Source organism: Saccopteryx leptura, chromosome 3, assembly GCF_036850995.1.
Source record: "Saccopteryx leptura isolate mSacLep1 chromosome 3, mSacLep1_pri_phased_curated, whole genome shotgun sequence".
Taxonomy (NCBI): Eukaryota; Metazoa; Chordata; class Mammalia; order Chiroptera; family Emballonuridae; genus Saccopteryx; species Saccopteryx leptura.
In genome coordinates, this window is record NC_089505.1 from 46,130,145 (window position 1) to 46,146,929 (window position 16,785).

General features: G+C 40.9%; 1 protein-coding gene across 1 annotated transcript in view; it reads left to right on the forward strand.

Moving 5' to 3' along the window:
- The window catches only part of TRAPPC3L (trafficking protein particle complex subunit 3L), a 47,249-nt gene that overhangs the window by 16,827 nt on the left and 13,637 nt on the right, over positions 1-16,785 (forward strand). The window lies entirely within an intron of this gene.

Below are 16,785 nucleotides of genomic sequence, written 5' to 3' on the forward strand. Positions count from 1 at the left end.
TAATGATGTGTATTCTTTCTATCCATGAACACTGTATATGCTTCCACTTGTTTGTATCTTCCTTGATTTTTTTTATCAATGTTTTATAATTTTTCAAGTACAAGTCTTTAACCTCCTTGGTTAAATTTACTCCCCAGGTACTTTATTTTTTGTTGCAATACTGAAGGGGATTATTTTCTTAATTTTTCTTTCAGACAGTTCATTGTTGATGTATAAAAATGCCCCTGATATCTGAATATTAATGTTATATCCTGCCACCTTGCTGAACTTATTTATCAGGTCCAGTAGTTTTTTGACTGGGACTTTAGGGTTTTCTATGTATAGTATCGTATCATCAGCAAATAATGATAATTTTACTTCTTCTTTTCCAATTTGGATGCCTTTTATTTCTTCTTCTTGTCTGATTGCTGTGGCTAGGACTTCCAGAACTATGTTTAATAAGACTGGTGAAAGGGGTCATCCCTGCCTTGTTCCTGATCTTAAGGGGATTGCTTTTAATTTTTGCCCATTGAATATGATGTTGGCTGTGGGTTTGTCATAGATGGCATTTATCATGTTGAGGTATGTAAGATGGCCACAGAGTAGGCAGACATTCCAACTCCCACCTCCCAGAACCAAAGTGAATTACAACTTAATTTTGAGAACAGTCATCTTGTAAGACCAACTTTGGACTATACTAAAAGAATTCTGTATCTATTTCTATCCCCATCTAACTAGAGCAAAACTGTTTTTTTACAAATAATGGGAATAATGCATAGTTTTTTTGAGCCATGGAAATACACACAACTTTTATTTAATACTCTATAGTATTATCCAGTAAAAGTATCTCATTTCTGGGAAATTTTATTTTCCCATCACATCTGTCAACTTTTCAAAAGGAGAATAATTCCAGGCATTCTTATGGTTTGGCTCACTGTGCCATGGCAAACCAGAACATTGTGGACATATGTTACATGTTATTGAAGTGAATTTTGAAAATGTTTGAAGATTTATCCATCTACACACTGTTGCTTTTCCTATTATTTCCAGAAGAGGACAGTAGTCCACATTCATCTCCAGATTAAAGATTCCTACTTTTTCCTTCCCACTTTAACTCCCACCACCTGCAGCACTCTTATTTCAAGCAGTACTTACTACATTAAACGTCCAAACGTGTCCACTTGTTCACAGTAACAAATGCGCAATAACAAGAGTTGGACTGCAGTAGAACTCTGAACAGGAAAATATCTGATTCTTATTAAATAACAGCGAATTCATCTTGATAATTTTATTGAAACCCTTTATTTTTCCACTATTTTTTTTCTTTCTTTATTAAATGAGAGGTAGGAAGACAGACAGACTCTCACATGTATCCCAACCTACATCCACCTGGCAAGACCCCTACAGGGCAATGCTTTACCCATCTGGGACCACAGCTCTGTTGCTCAGCAACCAAGCTATCCTAGTGTATGAGGTGAGGCCATGGAGTCATCCTCAGTTTCTAGGGCCAACTTGCTCAAGCTTTTCGAGCCATGGCTGTGGGAGAGGAAAAGAGTGGGCGAGAAGGGGGAGAGGGTGGAGAAGCAGATGTTCACTTCTCCTGTGTGCCCTGACACACACACATCTACATGCAGACCGATGCTCTACTGCTAAGCCAACTGGTCAAGGCCTATTTTTTCCAGTATTTATATGATTGTAGAAAGTCTCAAGAGAGGAGGAAGATTCATTCTTACTACACTGAAGTCAACTGTGATTATAAAATATAAGCATTAAACAGGAACCACATTATTAGATATCATATTTCCCTTAACCTAATAGGCATATATCTCTTCCAGTTTATTACAAGGGTGAATAGAAAATACAATTATACCTCTTTCTGATCTAAGATCTAAAAAAGTTTTTTTAGTTACACAGAACTGTATTTCATGGTTTCCAAACACATTTATAATAACTGTTTTATTAAGAGAAGTTAATTAGAGATCAAATTAAACTTTTCCATTTATTATAATTAATATATGAAATATATTATGAAATTTATCCTGAAGCCAAATTACATTAGCTAAACTCCTTTAGGCTGCTGGTCTTTGGGTTATGTCAGGTCATAGGGGTTTATTGTAAAGGTATTTTTGGAAGCAAGGTGTTGGGTAAACATCTGTGTTTAGGTTTGCTCACTTTTATTTTGCACTGGCGTGGGGGCAGCACCATGTGTGTGTGGTCTACAGAAGGCTGTGGTGCTTGCCCTCAGGGTAGCAGATTGCAAGTTGCGGGTTGCCTTCCTGCTTGGGAGGGGCCGTTGTCTGCTAGTGTTCGCTGGAGAAAGGTTGTTTTCCCCAACCTGTTTTTCGGGACAGTCTAGAGAGAGAAGGAATGCTGAGGGGCTTGGGAGCCCTGAGATTTTGGCCCTGCCTGTTTGGCTGGGGAGTGCTGAGGTTGGTGGGGGTCCTGTCAGTCCAAAGGGTGAGTCTAGAGAGGGAGTCTGGGTTGTGGAACTGGAGACGGGGTCCGGGCTTGGGAGCCCTGAGCTAGAAGGAAGTGGTTTTCCCTGCATGTTTGCTCGTCCACTATTAAGGGACTTTAATGAACAGAATGGCCCACCGTTTTCTGGCTCCACTGTTCTTTACCATCTGCCTGAATCCAATGAGAAGCTGCGTGGCCATGGTGGTGGCCACTGGCCTTACACAAGGCTTCATGGAAGAAGAGAAATTAGGAAATCCTTCAGTGTATCTAGTCATCTCAGGGGCAGCATTTGCGGTCCCCTACCTACTTCAATCCTTCATCATTTTGGTGACTTGGCTATTCTCTGCTTATTTTGCTTATGCAACTACTTGCTAATATATTCTTTAATAATTTTTTTAAATTGTTCAATTACAGTTGACATATAATATATTCGTTTTAGGTAAAGAACATAGTGGTTAGACGTTGATATACCTAATGAAGGGATCATCCCAGTAAGTCTGGTACCATCTGACACCAGACCGTTCGTAGTTATTAGAATATCATTGACTGTATTCTCAGTGCTGTACTTTATATCCCGGTGACTGTTTTTATCACTGGCAGTTTGTACACTTAATCCCTTCCCCTTTCTGTCCTTTTTCTTTTCTCCACCTCAGCTCTTCAGCTGCCTCAGTTTCTCTGCCTTGTGGCTTCTGCTTGCTTTCTTTTCTCCACGTATTTTTGTCCTCTGTCCCATCATCCAAACTGTGACGCTCTCTGTGTCTCATATGTAAATTTCCAAAAAGAGAGTCTCTGTCTAACCTGTCCAGTCAATCAGTAGCTCTCCATGGGACAGAGTTTTCATGCTACGCCGGCTCAAGGCCTGTAGCCAACTTACGGACTGATTGCCGGGGCTCTCAGGCGCCCCTTCTAGTTCATCAGCTGTGGCCGGAACAGCAGGGTAACAAGACATGGAACGTGACTATCGTAAGAAACCCTTCACATAGGAGATTTGGGGATGACAGACGTTCTGAGATTTTCTAAAACAGGGCAAAATAATTGTTACAGGCCTTGTTCTATCTGTCTAGAAAATTAGTAACAGTAATTTATGAGTCTTACTTTCCCTACGAGCCTTCTGCTCACAGTATTCATCTTATTGATGCTGGTTATTTGTTTTCCTTGACCCCAGAGGCTAGAATTCCTGTATGGACTAGTGTAGCAGGATCCATTTTACATGCTAACTGTAAGGCATTAAAGTAGAAAGAATTTTCTTTGCATTTTGCAGCTAATAATCAAGAAAGCAAATCTTTCAAACACATGTTTCCCATAGGAAGCATTCTAAGGGAAACCACATATTTTATAGCATGAGCGAGAGTGGGACAGACATTTCTCAGAACAGTAAACTCAGACAGACACTTTGGTGGAAAGGAGATAACCAAATTTTCCTAGGAAAAATGTACCGTGGTAGACAGTATTAGATTTTCTTTTGAATTTCTTATAAAGAAATCAATCAGAAAAATTTGCTCTGCTCCTCCAATCCTATGAGGCTTTTGCTTTTGTTTCTCCTTTTCTAAGTCTTTTTCAGTCCAGGACTTGATTTGACACGTGAACAGGAAAGCTGCCCAGGTCATTCCAGTCAGAGACACCAGACTGTCTGAGGTCTTTCTCTTTCTCTTAAGAACAAAACAAACAGTTCTGCTCCTTATAATTCTGTAGTTTGTCCCCCTTCCCATTTCTTTTTTTTTCTTCTAATTATATTTGGCTTTTTTCATTTTCTAAACCTGTACATTTTAAAAAGAAATACTTTCCCTAAAAATCATTATATTTCACAATTTTGAGTATTAACCTAAATGTAATGCACCCAGTACAATGCACAGCACTTGGGTTATATTGACAGCATAATTCTATACACAAAACGGGAGCAGTTTTTTTTTGTTTCGTTTTGTTTTTGTCCATTTAATGATCCTTCTTTTCCCAGACAAAAATTTAAATCTCAGTTTTAAAATTGACCATCATCTGCTCCCCCCCCCCCTCCTCCACGCACACACAGAGACACACACACACCCTTCCCTCTGAAACACAACTTACTTTAAGGGATAGACTAAGAAATGCAGCCTGAATGTCAAAAAATAGAGGGACACCTGGACCCTGTTCACCACTGGGCAATTTCTGCCCTGTGTTAAATTCTCTCTACTGTGCAAAACCGGCTTTTGCTGAAGATCCTCTCAACACGTGACTCATTCGTGCTGCTTTCAGTGCATTAGAGCTGGAAACTTGTCATGCCAAGCCTCGCTGTCAGCACCTGCAGATGACCATGTGTCTTCCTTCACCTTCTGGGACCCCGAGAGGAGGTTCTGTGCGCCCCCACAGATACTAATGGAGGACGACTTCCACTTAGTCCAAATCACTCCACCTCAGGCAGCTCAGTGCTGTACCCAAGATATCTGCTAGGAAATCCTTACAGAGCAGGGTGGGGAGTGGGGAGAGGGGTTAGGGTGACCACCACTTACTTCACCTAGTCAGTCAATAGTGTGACTGGGTTAGTTACAAAGATCCCTCAGTCCTAAAATATTTCCTATCTTGTCACTCTCTTGTAGGAAAATTATTTGCAAATAGATGTTTGAGGATTTAGCCATTATTGTATATGCTTCCCACCCTCACCCAGAGATGAAAGCAGGAAACTGAGGTCCTAAAATGGTAGAGTCCTCAAAATCTAGGTTGGATTTGGGAGCCAGGCACTCCTAGCCATGTGACTCTCACAAGGAGCTGAAGGGGTGGGAAGAAGCCAAGGAAAAGGCTCAGCCATTCGTCTGAAGGGTCCCGGCAGATCTGTGAATACAAATTCACAACCAAGAGAACAGCAACTGGGACAAATTCACAACCAAGAGAATAGCAAAGGGTCCCGGCAGACCTGTGAATACAAATTCACAACCAAGAGAATAGCAACTGGGACCAGGTCACAGAGAGCAGTTCTCAGCACAAAGGAGGCAGGGGTAGATGCCAGGGTTAAAGCACTATCCGTGCCTTATTCTCAACACCTTCTTAGGATGACTGCTTCCTTTAATCCCTCAATGAACAATGGATACTAATCAGATAAAGCCTAACATAGAACATTTCTCTTTGCTATTCATTAGCGTTTTCCAAAGGTTAACTCACAATTTAGTGATAGAAGCCTCCTGAACTGTTTCCATGTTTCCCAACATATGATATCAAAATAAGTGGGAGCCCTTGGTAAGCAGGGATTGAATTCCACAGAAGTCACAGCACAACACCACACAGCATTCCAAGGCGTTGGCCTCACAGCTGGCTGAATGGCAAGCTAGTTTCCTACTTAGTAGCATTTGTTTTTTTGAAGCGGGTAATAAGAGAGTGGCAGAATTAAAAGGAAAAAATCATCCTTTATACTTATAAAATTCTCAATATTTAAGAAATGATGACTATTAACAGCAAAAACAATTTATATAATATTTTGAGAATTCTTACCATTTGGGCTAAAATTATGCCAGATAGATTATTAAAAATAAGAAACTCATTTAAACAAACAACCATTTAGGTTTAATTCTCTCTTCTGAGCAGGCGAGAACTGCCTTATATAAACACCCACACACTTGAACCATTCCCCCTGGTGCCTCTGGGACAGAGAGAGGAAAGCGTAGGAAGTTTTCTTTTGTGGAAAAGTGTGTATGCTTAGCCACAGGGCCTGGGAATGTCACATCAATTACTTACGGCAGAGTTCCACTATGAAGAAAAGGCATGTGCAGGAAAATTACCCTTAAACTTTTATTATGACTACATTTGTATAACATCATTGTTCCTCTTGCCACAGAAAAGTATCTCCAAAGGTTCAAGTCACCTTTCCTTATGTTCATTTTGCACTTCTTATGATTGGGATTTAGAGAAAGTCTGACTTCAAGGAGATGTCTTTTCAGTGTGTGTGTGTGTGTGTGTGTGTGTGTGTGTGTGTGTGTGTGTGTGAGAGAGAGAGAGAGAGAGAGAGAGAGGAGGGAGAGAGATGAGAAGCATCAATTCTTCATTGCGGCAGCTTAGTTGTTCATTGATTGCTTTCTCATGTGTGCCTTGACCTGAGGGCTACAGCAGACCGAGTGACCCCTTATTCAAGCCAGTGACCTTGGGCTCAAGCTGGTGAGCCTTGGAGATGAGCCTGACTCATGCCAGTGACCTCGGGGTCTCGAACCTGGGTCCTCCACATCCCAGTCTGATGCTCTATCCACTGCGCCACCACTTGGTCAGGCAAGGAGGTGTCTTGTCTTCTTGGCACTATGATGTTCCAGGAGAAATTTTGTTCCTATTGCTTAATTTCTTTTTTGTATGAAACTCATCTTGTCATGGCCGGTTGGCTCAGTGGTAGAGCGTTGGCCTGGCGTGCAGGAGTCCCGGGTTCAATTCCCAGCCAGGGAACACAGGAGAAGCACCCATCTGCTTCTCCACCCCTCCCCCTCTCCTTTCTCTCTGTCTTTCTCTTCCCCTCCCGCAGCCAAGGCTCTGTGGCCTCTGCCTCAGGTGCTGGAATGGCTCTGGTTGCAACAGAGCGACGTCCCAGATGGGCAGAGCGTCGCCCCCTGGTGGGCATGCCGGGTGGATCCCGGTTGGGTGCATGCGGGAGTCTGTCTGACTGCCTCCCCGTTTCCAACTTCAAAAAAATACAAAAAAGAAAGAAACTCATGAGATACTGACTTAAAAATAAATCTAAGTGGATTTGTTGACAAAAGAATGTCCAGCCTATAGTAAAGTCTTACAAGAGTTTATTTGAGCCAAATTTTGAGGCTATGCCCACCCAGAAGCAAAACTCAACAGACTGAGAAAATGCTCTAGAGGATGGGAGTTTTTTTGTTTGTTTTTTTTTTTTTTTTTGAGGATGGGAGTTTTGCAGATGATTTTATACATTAGACTCAAAGAAGGAGGCATAACGAGGGTTACATGGAATTCATTGGTGGTAAATTAAGAAGATGGGAGGAAAGCAAATTGGGGAAATATCTAGAATTGGACAAAAACCAAAATGGAGTAACACATACTTTTTTTACATTGGTGGGTACAGGATAGTTAATGATTAACATTGTCAGCACATGGAGATGGTATGTGGGAACAAGATAACAATGAGAGGTTCTGTGTTCTCGAGCTCTGGGGCCTGCCGTTGTGGGAAAAGAAAATGACTGACATTTCAAAGGCACCTTACCCTAGATGCATAAGATCAGTGGTGAGAGCTCACGTAAAGTCAAGACTGACCTGTGCTATGGAAGCTACAGGCCTGGATGGGACGACCGTGTGGCCTGCCCTGTTAGGAGTTTGTCTTCAGAACAACTTGTGTACTTTCTTTCTGCCATTGAGCTTGTCAGGCCTGCCATGTGGCCCCCATGGCAGTTTTATTATATAACCCCCTTTTCATTTATAGATTTAAAATAGCAATAACTCTGGGAGCATTTTATTACTGTAACTTTTTAAAATATTTTTTGTGGTTGTTTAATTGCTTATTTTTTAAAAATTATTTTATTTATTTATTCATTTTAGAGAAGAGAGACAGAGAGAGAGAGAGAGAGAAGGGGGGGAGGAGCAGGAAGCATCATTCCCATATGTGCCTTGACCAGGCAGGCCCAGGGTTTTGAACTGGTGACCTCAGCGTTCCAGGTCAATGCTTGATCCACTGCGCCACCACAGGTCAGGCTACTGTAACTTTTTATAATAAATTTCTTACGAGGAGATGAAAACTATTGAGGAAATATTCTGGGAAATAAAACCCCAAAGGATTCAGAAGCAAAATCTGTCTGGGCCTAAGGGTTCAGAGACACCTTGGAAAGGCCAGCCAAACTCTGGGTCATCCTGCTTGTGGGTCATCCTCATTCTCAGTTTGTGTCAGAAGTGAGATTTGTCCAGACTTTCCCTGACCTCATAGTCACTGTCTGGGATAATGGTTATTAATTCTGTGCCATACAATAACCTGAAGGTTTCCCCCACAAAGTCCTGGTGCCCAGATCCTACTTTTAACCAATTAAATCACGGTCTCTGAGGATAAGGTCCACCGCAAGAACTTTCCAAATGCTCCCCAAGTGGTCTTAATGGGTAGCCATTGTTCTACAGCAGAGGGCTTCAAACTGCACTCCCTGGCGCTGCGGGATGATCACTGTGGAGGTCATGCGGCACGCGAGGGCCGCCACTCCTCCAGGCCTCAGTCCAGGCTCCCCAGAGTTACCGCTCATTTTACCTCTTTCCAGTGTCTCCAGGAAAATAAAATGTCATTGAAAAAAAGTAGAAAACACTAGAGAGATATAGTAAAGAATAGTCTTGATTGAAACTGAGCCTACCCCACCAGCGGCTGGGATGATGAGCTCAGCTCTGGAGCAGGGGTAGGGAGCGAAGCTGTGCTTGTCTGCCAGAACATTCTCTCCAAAGAAGATAAATACTGATTAAACACTCGTTAGTAACTGCGTATGTCTTGAACTGCTTGACTTCATATCCAGGGTCAGTGAGATCCACCCACAGTTAGCCAATTATTTAAGGAAACAAACCTTTTAAAGATGTTTATTACTATCCCTCATATTCCCTCCATGACACGAATACAGTACCAACAAAACCCCAGGGAGAAATAATCTCGTGCTGATTCCATCAGCAACCATCGTTATTATAGAAGTCCATTCCGAGTAGGAGTTCCATGTTGTCACAATGCAGTTAATAACTATTTTATAGGTTAGGTATTCTACCAAAGGATGCATATATTTTGAAGTATTGTTCTTAAACATAATTACTTAATGTCACCTGCATTTAGACTTTTCTTATTCTATCCCTTGGAATGATCCAGAGAATGTGATTGGGTAAATTAATTAATTCATTTTAATCTCAGTTTTCACTACAATTTAAAAGTTTTAAAGATTTTTCTTGAGCATTGGTGTGGCTGCAGGATTAGGGCATCTGAAATTAGGAATGATAGCTAGTCATATGGACAGATGAAAATGTGGGCACTGAAAGATACAAAAATTAAAGTTTGGGGGCTAGTATAAATAGTTGATAAACTTTCTATTGCTGAAAATTCCTTCTTCATCACTATCATTTTTATCTCAGGAAATAAAATAATAAAAAATAAAATAAGGCCCTGGCTGGTTGGCTCAGTGGTAGAGCATCGGCCTGGCACGCAGGAGTCTTGGGTTCAATTCCCGGCCAGGACACACAGGAGAAGCACCCGTCTGCTTCTCCACCCCTCCGCCTCTCCTTCCTCTCTGTCTCTCTCTTCCCCTCCCGCAGCCAAGGCTCCATTGGAGCAAAGTTGGCCCAGGCGCTGAGGATGGCTCCATGGCCTCTGCCTCAGGCACTAGAATGGTCCTGGTCTCAACAGAGCAATGCCCCAGTTGGGCAGAGTATCGCCCCCTGGTGGGCATGCCAGGTGGATCCCAGTCGGGCGCGTGCGGGAGTCTGTCTGCCTCCCCATTTCCAACTTCAGAAAAATACAAACAAACAAAAATAAATAAATAAAATAAAGAAATAAAATTGATTAATGAACTAGAAGTATACTTTGAGCATAACTGTCCCCAAAATCTAGAAATCCAAGGTGAAAAAGCTGTGTGGGACGGGAAAGAGCTCAGGGGCCCAGACAGAGGCCCGGGAACTTGGTTGGAGACAGACATCGCTTCCCAGAAGTACAGCAGGAAGCCAGTTGACTGATAATTCATGTGCTATTTGCTATAAGATTCAGGACAACAGTTGAAGAAATCTCTGAGATGTACTAATTCACCACGCTGATTTTAAAAATGAGAAAACATGTTTTTTTATGGTTAAGTGAATATTTGAGAATACACCAACATCATGCAACATTTTATGTGGTAGAAATTGAATCAGATAAATTCAGGTGCAAATTTAGTCACTATCTTTTACCTGTGGCTTAACCTTAACCTTTTTTTTTCCTTTTTTTTTTTTTGTGTGTGTGACAGAATCAGAGAGAGAGATAGAGAAAGGACAGATAGAGGACAGACAGGAAGGGAGAGAGATGAGAAGCATCACATCTTCATTGCAGCTTCTTAGTTGTTCATTGATTGCTTCTTCAAAAGTGTCTTGACCAAGAGCAGGGGCTACAGCAAAGCAAGTGACCCCTTGCTCAAGCCAGCAACCTTGGGCTTCAAGCCAGCAACCTTTTGGCTCAAGCCAGCGACCACGAGGTCATGTCTATGATCCCATGGTCAAGCTGGATGAGCCCATGCTCAAGCAAGGCAAACTTGGGGTTTCGAACCTGGGTCCTCCGCATCCCAGTCTGACTTCTATCCACTGTGCCACCACCTGGACAGGCAACCTTAACCTTTTTGAACTTTAGTGTTATTTATAAAAATAAAAAAGAGTAATATCTCCTTTCCAGTATACTTGTGAGTTTTAAATATAAGTCAGATGTAAAGTATCAAGCATGTAATAGATTGTCATAAACATTAATTCTTCTTTTCTTCAGGGGAAAAGTAAAATTTAGAATATGATCTCTTCTACAGCTAGACAAGTGTTTTTTTTTCATAGCTCAATTTTAACAAATAAATAAACATTAAGCAGATTTCCTTCCAGTTTCAAATATGACATTTTATATTTGTATTAAGTATGTTCCAACCCACAAAATGGATTAAACTAACCTAATGCTTTCAATCAAAACCCTACTCCTGCCTGACCTGTGGTGGCACAGTGGATAAAGTGTTGACTTGGAATGCTGAGGTCACTGGTTCAAAACCATGGACTTGCCTGGTCAAGGTACATATGGGAGTCGAGACTTCCTGCTCCTCCCCCCTTCCTCTCTCTCCCCTCTCTGAAATGAATAAATAAAATATTAAAAAAAAACAAAACCCTACTCCTGGTCCTGGCCAGTTTGCTCAGTGGTATAGTGTCGGCCGGGTGTGTGGAAGTCCCAGGTTTGATTCCCAGTCAGGGCATACAGAAGAAGTGCCCATCTGCTTCTCCACCCCTCCCCCTCTCCTTTCTCTCTATCTCTCTCTTCCCCTCCCGCAGCCAAGGCTCCATTGGAGCAAAAGTTGGCCCGGGCGCTGAGGATGGCTCTGTGGCCTCTGCCTCAGGCACTAGAATGGCTCCCGTGGCAACAGAGCGACGCCTCTTGGTGGGCATGCCTGGTGGATTCCCATTGGAAGCATGCAGGAGTCTGTCTGGCTGCCTCCCTGCTTCTAACTTCAGAAAAGTACAAAAAACAAAAAACAAAAAAACAAAACACACCCCAAATCCTACTCCTAAAGGAATAACTCCAAAGCCACTGGCACTTGCCTCACTTACCAGTAATGTGGCCTCCTTCTCGGGTTACTCTCAGTGCTTAAGCTCAGCCTCAGCAGCTCAGCTTGCCCTTTCGCTTCTCCTAAAATTTCATTATGGTTCAGGACACATTTTGGGGTTTGCTAAGGCTTAGCCAGAAGCCACTGCTAGAAATGCCTGCTGTTGGCTTCTCAAGGCAGCCTGGCTCCCATGGGAATGCTGGGCAATGATGGAATTGCCTTGAATATATACCCATCAAGGCAGCAACCACACAAAGGGAACAATCGTTATTCTTGCAGCTTTCGCATGCGAGGTGCATATACAGACCTACTGCTCCTCATTACTTCTCTCATGGCTGAGAGGCTGCAAATATAAAAAAATCAGGGATTAACTGACTCTGTTTTGGTTGCATTGGAGAGAAAAAGGAAAGGAGAGTGTAGGAATAGGTGGAACAAGAATTACCACAAAATTAACTGAGTTTTTAAAAATTATTATTAGCGAGGTTCCAATAGGAAGATAGCAGTGGCTTAGTTCTGAATCCAAAACTGTGAGGATTCTTGAAAGTCATACATCAGCCCTGGCCAGTTGGCTCAGTGGTAGAGTGTTGGCCAGGAGTGTGGATGTCCTGGGTTCAATTCCCAGTCAGGGCACACAGGAGAAGTGACCATCTGCTTCTTTGTCCCACTCCCTCCTCTCTCTCTCTTCCCCTCCTACAGCTATGGCTCAATTGGTTCCAGTGAGTTGGACTTGGGCGCCAAGGATGGCTCTGTAACCTTTGCCTCAGGTGCTAAAAAAAATGGCTCCACTGCTGAGCAATGGAGCAATGGCCCCACATGGACAAAGCATCACCCCCTAGGGCTTGCCCCATGGATCCTGGTCTGGGCACAGGTAGTGAGTCTGGCTCTCTGCCTTCTCTTCTCTCATTGAATTAGAAGAAAGAAAGAAGAAAGAAAGAAAGAAAGAAAGAAAGAAAGAAAGAAAGAAAGAAAGAAAGAAAGAAAGAAAGAAAGAAAAAGAAAGGAAGGGAAAGAGAGAGAGAGAGAAAGGAAGGAAGGAAGGAAGGAAGGAAGGAAGGAAGGAAGAAAGAAAGAAAGAAAAGAAAGAAAATCATACAGAGCAACAACAACAAAAAAGGAGAAATTAACAAACTCTCTTTTCTTGAAGCAAAAGAAAATGTTTGTAATTTAAAGATAAAGAATCCTGTGAGAATATAGGCAAAAACATTGTGTTAGTAATAAATCAGGATGGCATTGGCATTCAGTTTTTCCTTAGCAACTTTCAATTGAAAGAGACACTAGAGGAACCCTTAAAATATATTCAAGTAGAGAAAGTATGAAACAACTAAGCTGTCCTACAAATATAGAACAAGCCAAGAATTGGAATATGTAAGAATTCAGGGAATAGCATTCATTTTTTTTTCACTTTTTATTTCCTTTTAGATTTTATTTATTCATTTTTAGAAAGAGGAGAGAGAAACACAGAGAGAGAGAGAGAAAGAGAGAGAGAAGGGGGGAGGAGCAGGAAGCATCAACTCCCATACGCCTTGACAAGGCAATTCTAGGTCAACGCTTTATCCACTGTGCCACCACAGGTCAGGTGGGAATAGTAGTTTGAGAACCTTTACTGAGAATGATACTGGAGGATAATTTTCAGGCAAGCAGGAGCTGATTGCCAAACCTTAGCAAAATAACTGAAGCAATTGTATACTTTATTTTATTGCATAACTATTACAAAAAATTTCAAGCATACACAAATATAAAAAGAATATGTAATAAATTCCATGTACCTACTACTATTTCAGGGGTCGGGAACTTTTTGGCTGAGAGAGCCATGAATGCCACATATTTTAAAATGTAATTCCGTGAGAGCCATACAACAACCCATGTACATTACGCATTATCCAATAAAAATTTGGTGTTGTCCCAGAGGACAGCTGTGATTGGCTCCAGCCACCCACAATCATGAACATGAGTGGTAGAAAATGAATGGATTGTAATACATGAGAATATTTTATATTTTTAACGTTATTTTTTTTATTAAAGATTTGTCTGTGAGCCAGATGCAGCCATCAAAAGAGCCACATCTGGCTTGGGAGCCATAGGTTCCCGACCCCTGTACTATTCAGTTTCACTGAGTATCATTATTTTGCCTACCTTGTTTCATCTATCAGCTTTCACCCTTTCTTTTGTGCTGACACATTTTAAGACAATTCTATATTATGTCAATTCACATATAAATATTTCAATATGCATGCCTATCTGGTTAAGACTTTGTTAAAAAATATAAACCATTATGCTACTATCATATATAACAAAATGAATAATTCCTTAAAATCATCTAAAACCTATTTAATACCCATTCATATTTTCCTAAATATCTCAAAGATACCTTGTTACAGTTGGTGGTTTGAAACAAGACACAAATTAGGCCCACAGGTTGCTTTTGATTGTTGCCTTTTATGTCTCTTTTATTCTCCTTTTTTATAATGTCATTAGTCTGTGGAAAACTGAGTCATATGTCAAATAGAATGTCCTATATTCTAGATTTACTTGGTTGCATCTTTATTGTGTGAATTAGCTTATTTTCTTTTGCCCATGTTTCTTGTAAACTAGTAGTTAGGCCTAAATACTTGATTAGAGTCTTATTTAATTTTTTTTTTTTTTATTTTTAGAAAACTATTGCACAGGTGGTACTGTGGACTTACTCTGGCATTGCGTCACATTGGGACACACATGATTTCCAGTTGTCTTATTTTTAGAGATGCCAAGATCGATGAGTGGCTCCAAGTTGCACAGTTCTCATCCCATCTTGTTTTCACCTAATAGTTTAGAACTCACTATTTATTGTCTAGACCCATTATGTCATTGGGGGTTGCATGGTTATTTTCTAATTCTGAAAAGCTCTACAAACAATAAAAAAAATGTAAGAATCAGTAAAGTAGAAAGGTGTAAAGATATGCATAAAGCATTAGTATTTTCATGTACTCAACATCACTTAGAAACCATAATGGAAAAAAAATAAACCTTTTACAATAGCAGTAAATAATACTTAAAAAATACATGGAAGTTGCATAACTTTCATGATAAGAACTTTAAAATATTCCTAAAGGACAAAAGTTACCTTGAATAAATGGGAAAATAAAGAGGAAAGCATCTCATGTCCTTAGATAGGTGGATGTCTGATTCAGTAGGTCTAAGGTGGAGCCCAATATTCCGACTCTCTTCAGGCCTGCTTCCCCAGCATAACCTACTTTCTGCTTTAGAGCAGTTGTTCTCAAGATGTGATCCCTGGGCCAGCGCAACACCATTACCTGAGAACTTGTTAGAAATGCAAATTGCTTGCCACACCCCAGCCCTACCAAAAAGGACACACTAGTGGTGGGGCTCAGCACTATGTGTTAAACAAGCCCTCCAGATGATTTTGACTTGACCTAAAGTTAGAGAATCACTGCTCTGGTGCTTCTCAAATTTAAGTTGCATGGGAATCACCTAACATCTTGTCAAACTGCAGACTTGAATCACCAGGTCAGGAATAGGGTCTGATTCCGCATTTCTAACTAGCTCCGTTGTGTTGCTAATACTGATGGCCTGAAGACAACACTTTGAGGAGCAACACTAGATGACCGATCTGTTTCTAGCTTACTGAAGGCCACTCTATCCCATGTCCTCTATTATCATTTTGTCTTAGGTTTTAATAACAAAAAATGTCACTCCTCTCAGTTGTTTCATTTAAAACAGAATTTAACCCACAGAAATGTGTTTATTTCAAACCAACTTTAACCAGAAGTAATTAAAATGAATCTTGGGCTTTGGTGGAGCTGTCTTAGAGAGGTACCTTTTCAGCATCTATCAAATCATGCCATAGAAGCTGTGGTGGGATCCAGCCGGTTCGCACTGGTTTGGCAGAACTGATACCTAAGTTTTTGTTGAGTTGGATGACCTGGTTGTTAAACTGCCACTTGTGATCAGGGTTCTCTCTAAGGTGGGCGCCTGGGCAGCCGCCCAATGTGGAAACCACAAATTGACATTCCTTACTCTTCTTTAACGTTCATCTGTGCAACAGCGCATTCTAAGTGCCTGTAGTAACGTTCATTCCGTCCATAGTTGAAAAAAATTTGATGAAACTATGCTTGTAATATTAATTTATTCATTTCATAAAACTCATTATACCTTTGATGAAATACTACATTTTTATTCCCTCACGTTTCTTACTTGAGTAAAAAAATATATAACATGTAAAGAGAAAAAGTGCCAAACAACCAGGGGTAACAACTTGTATTGTTCTTTTGTCAGGTAATATTTAATGTCCTTTCATTAATATTTTAAAACTCTTTCTTATAACATAATCTAGTTTTGTGTAACTACTTTATTGTTCTTATTTAAATATTAAATTCATGAAATAATAAAGAACCTTTCGGTATATCATTTTTGTATACTTAAAACGGTCATTAGGGCAGAGAACTGGTTGTTTAATTATTTGAATCCCACCACAGAGGATATAGTGCTAACTGGAACCTAGAGGGGGAAAAATATTAAGAAAAAGCCTATGAATAAGGAGAATCTTTATATAAATCCACATATAAATTCAATTTATTAAAAAAGAGAAATTGCTCTCTTTTAATACATTCTCATTTTAATGTGTTACTGTTCAGTCTGTCTATTGCTTCATAGAGCCTCAAAAGTAAAGCTCATTGTTTCCTGGGTCAAGGATTTAGACAGGACATAGTGAGAACTTGGGAAATGCTGTGTAATGTCTGCAGCCCCGGATGGAGCAACTCAAAGTCTAGATGCCTGGAATGGCTTCACTAGGAACAGAGTTCTGGGGTCTTTGTTCTGGCTGTCAGTTAGATTTCCTGGTTCTTCTCCATTTCATGTCTACTGGAATGTCCCAAATGGCTCTTCACTCACATGTCTGGCACTTTAAGCTAGGGTGACTGGAGCAGATTGGGTGGGCCAAACCTCACTCCTCTCTCTTTCTCTCTCTCTCTCTCTCTCTCTCTCTCTTTCAGAGCTGGCAGGGGGTCTTAGAGTAATTGGAATTCTTACATGGTGGCTTGCTCCCACCAGGCTGAGCATTGCAAGAGACCAAGGCATAAGCTATAACACTTTTACAGTTTGGCTTCACTTCTGCTACATTCTA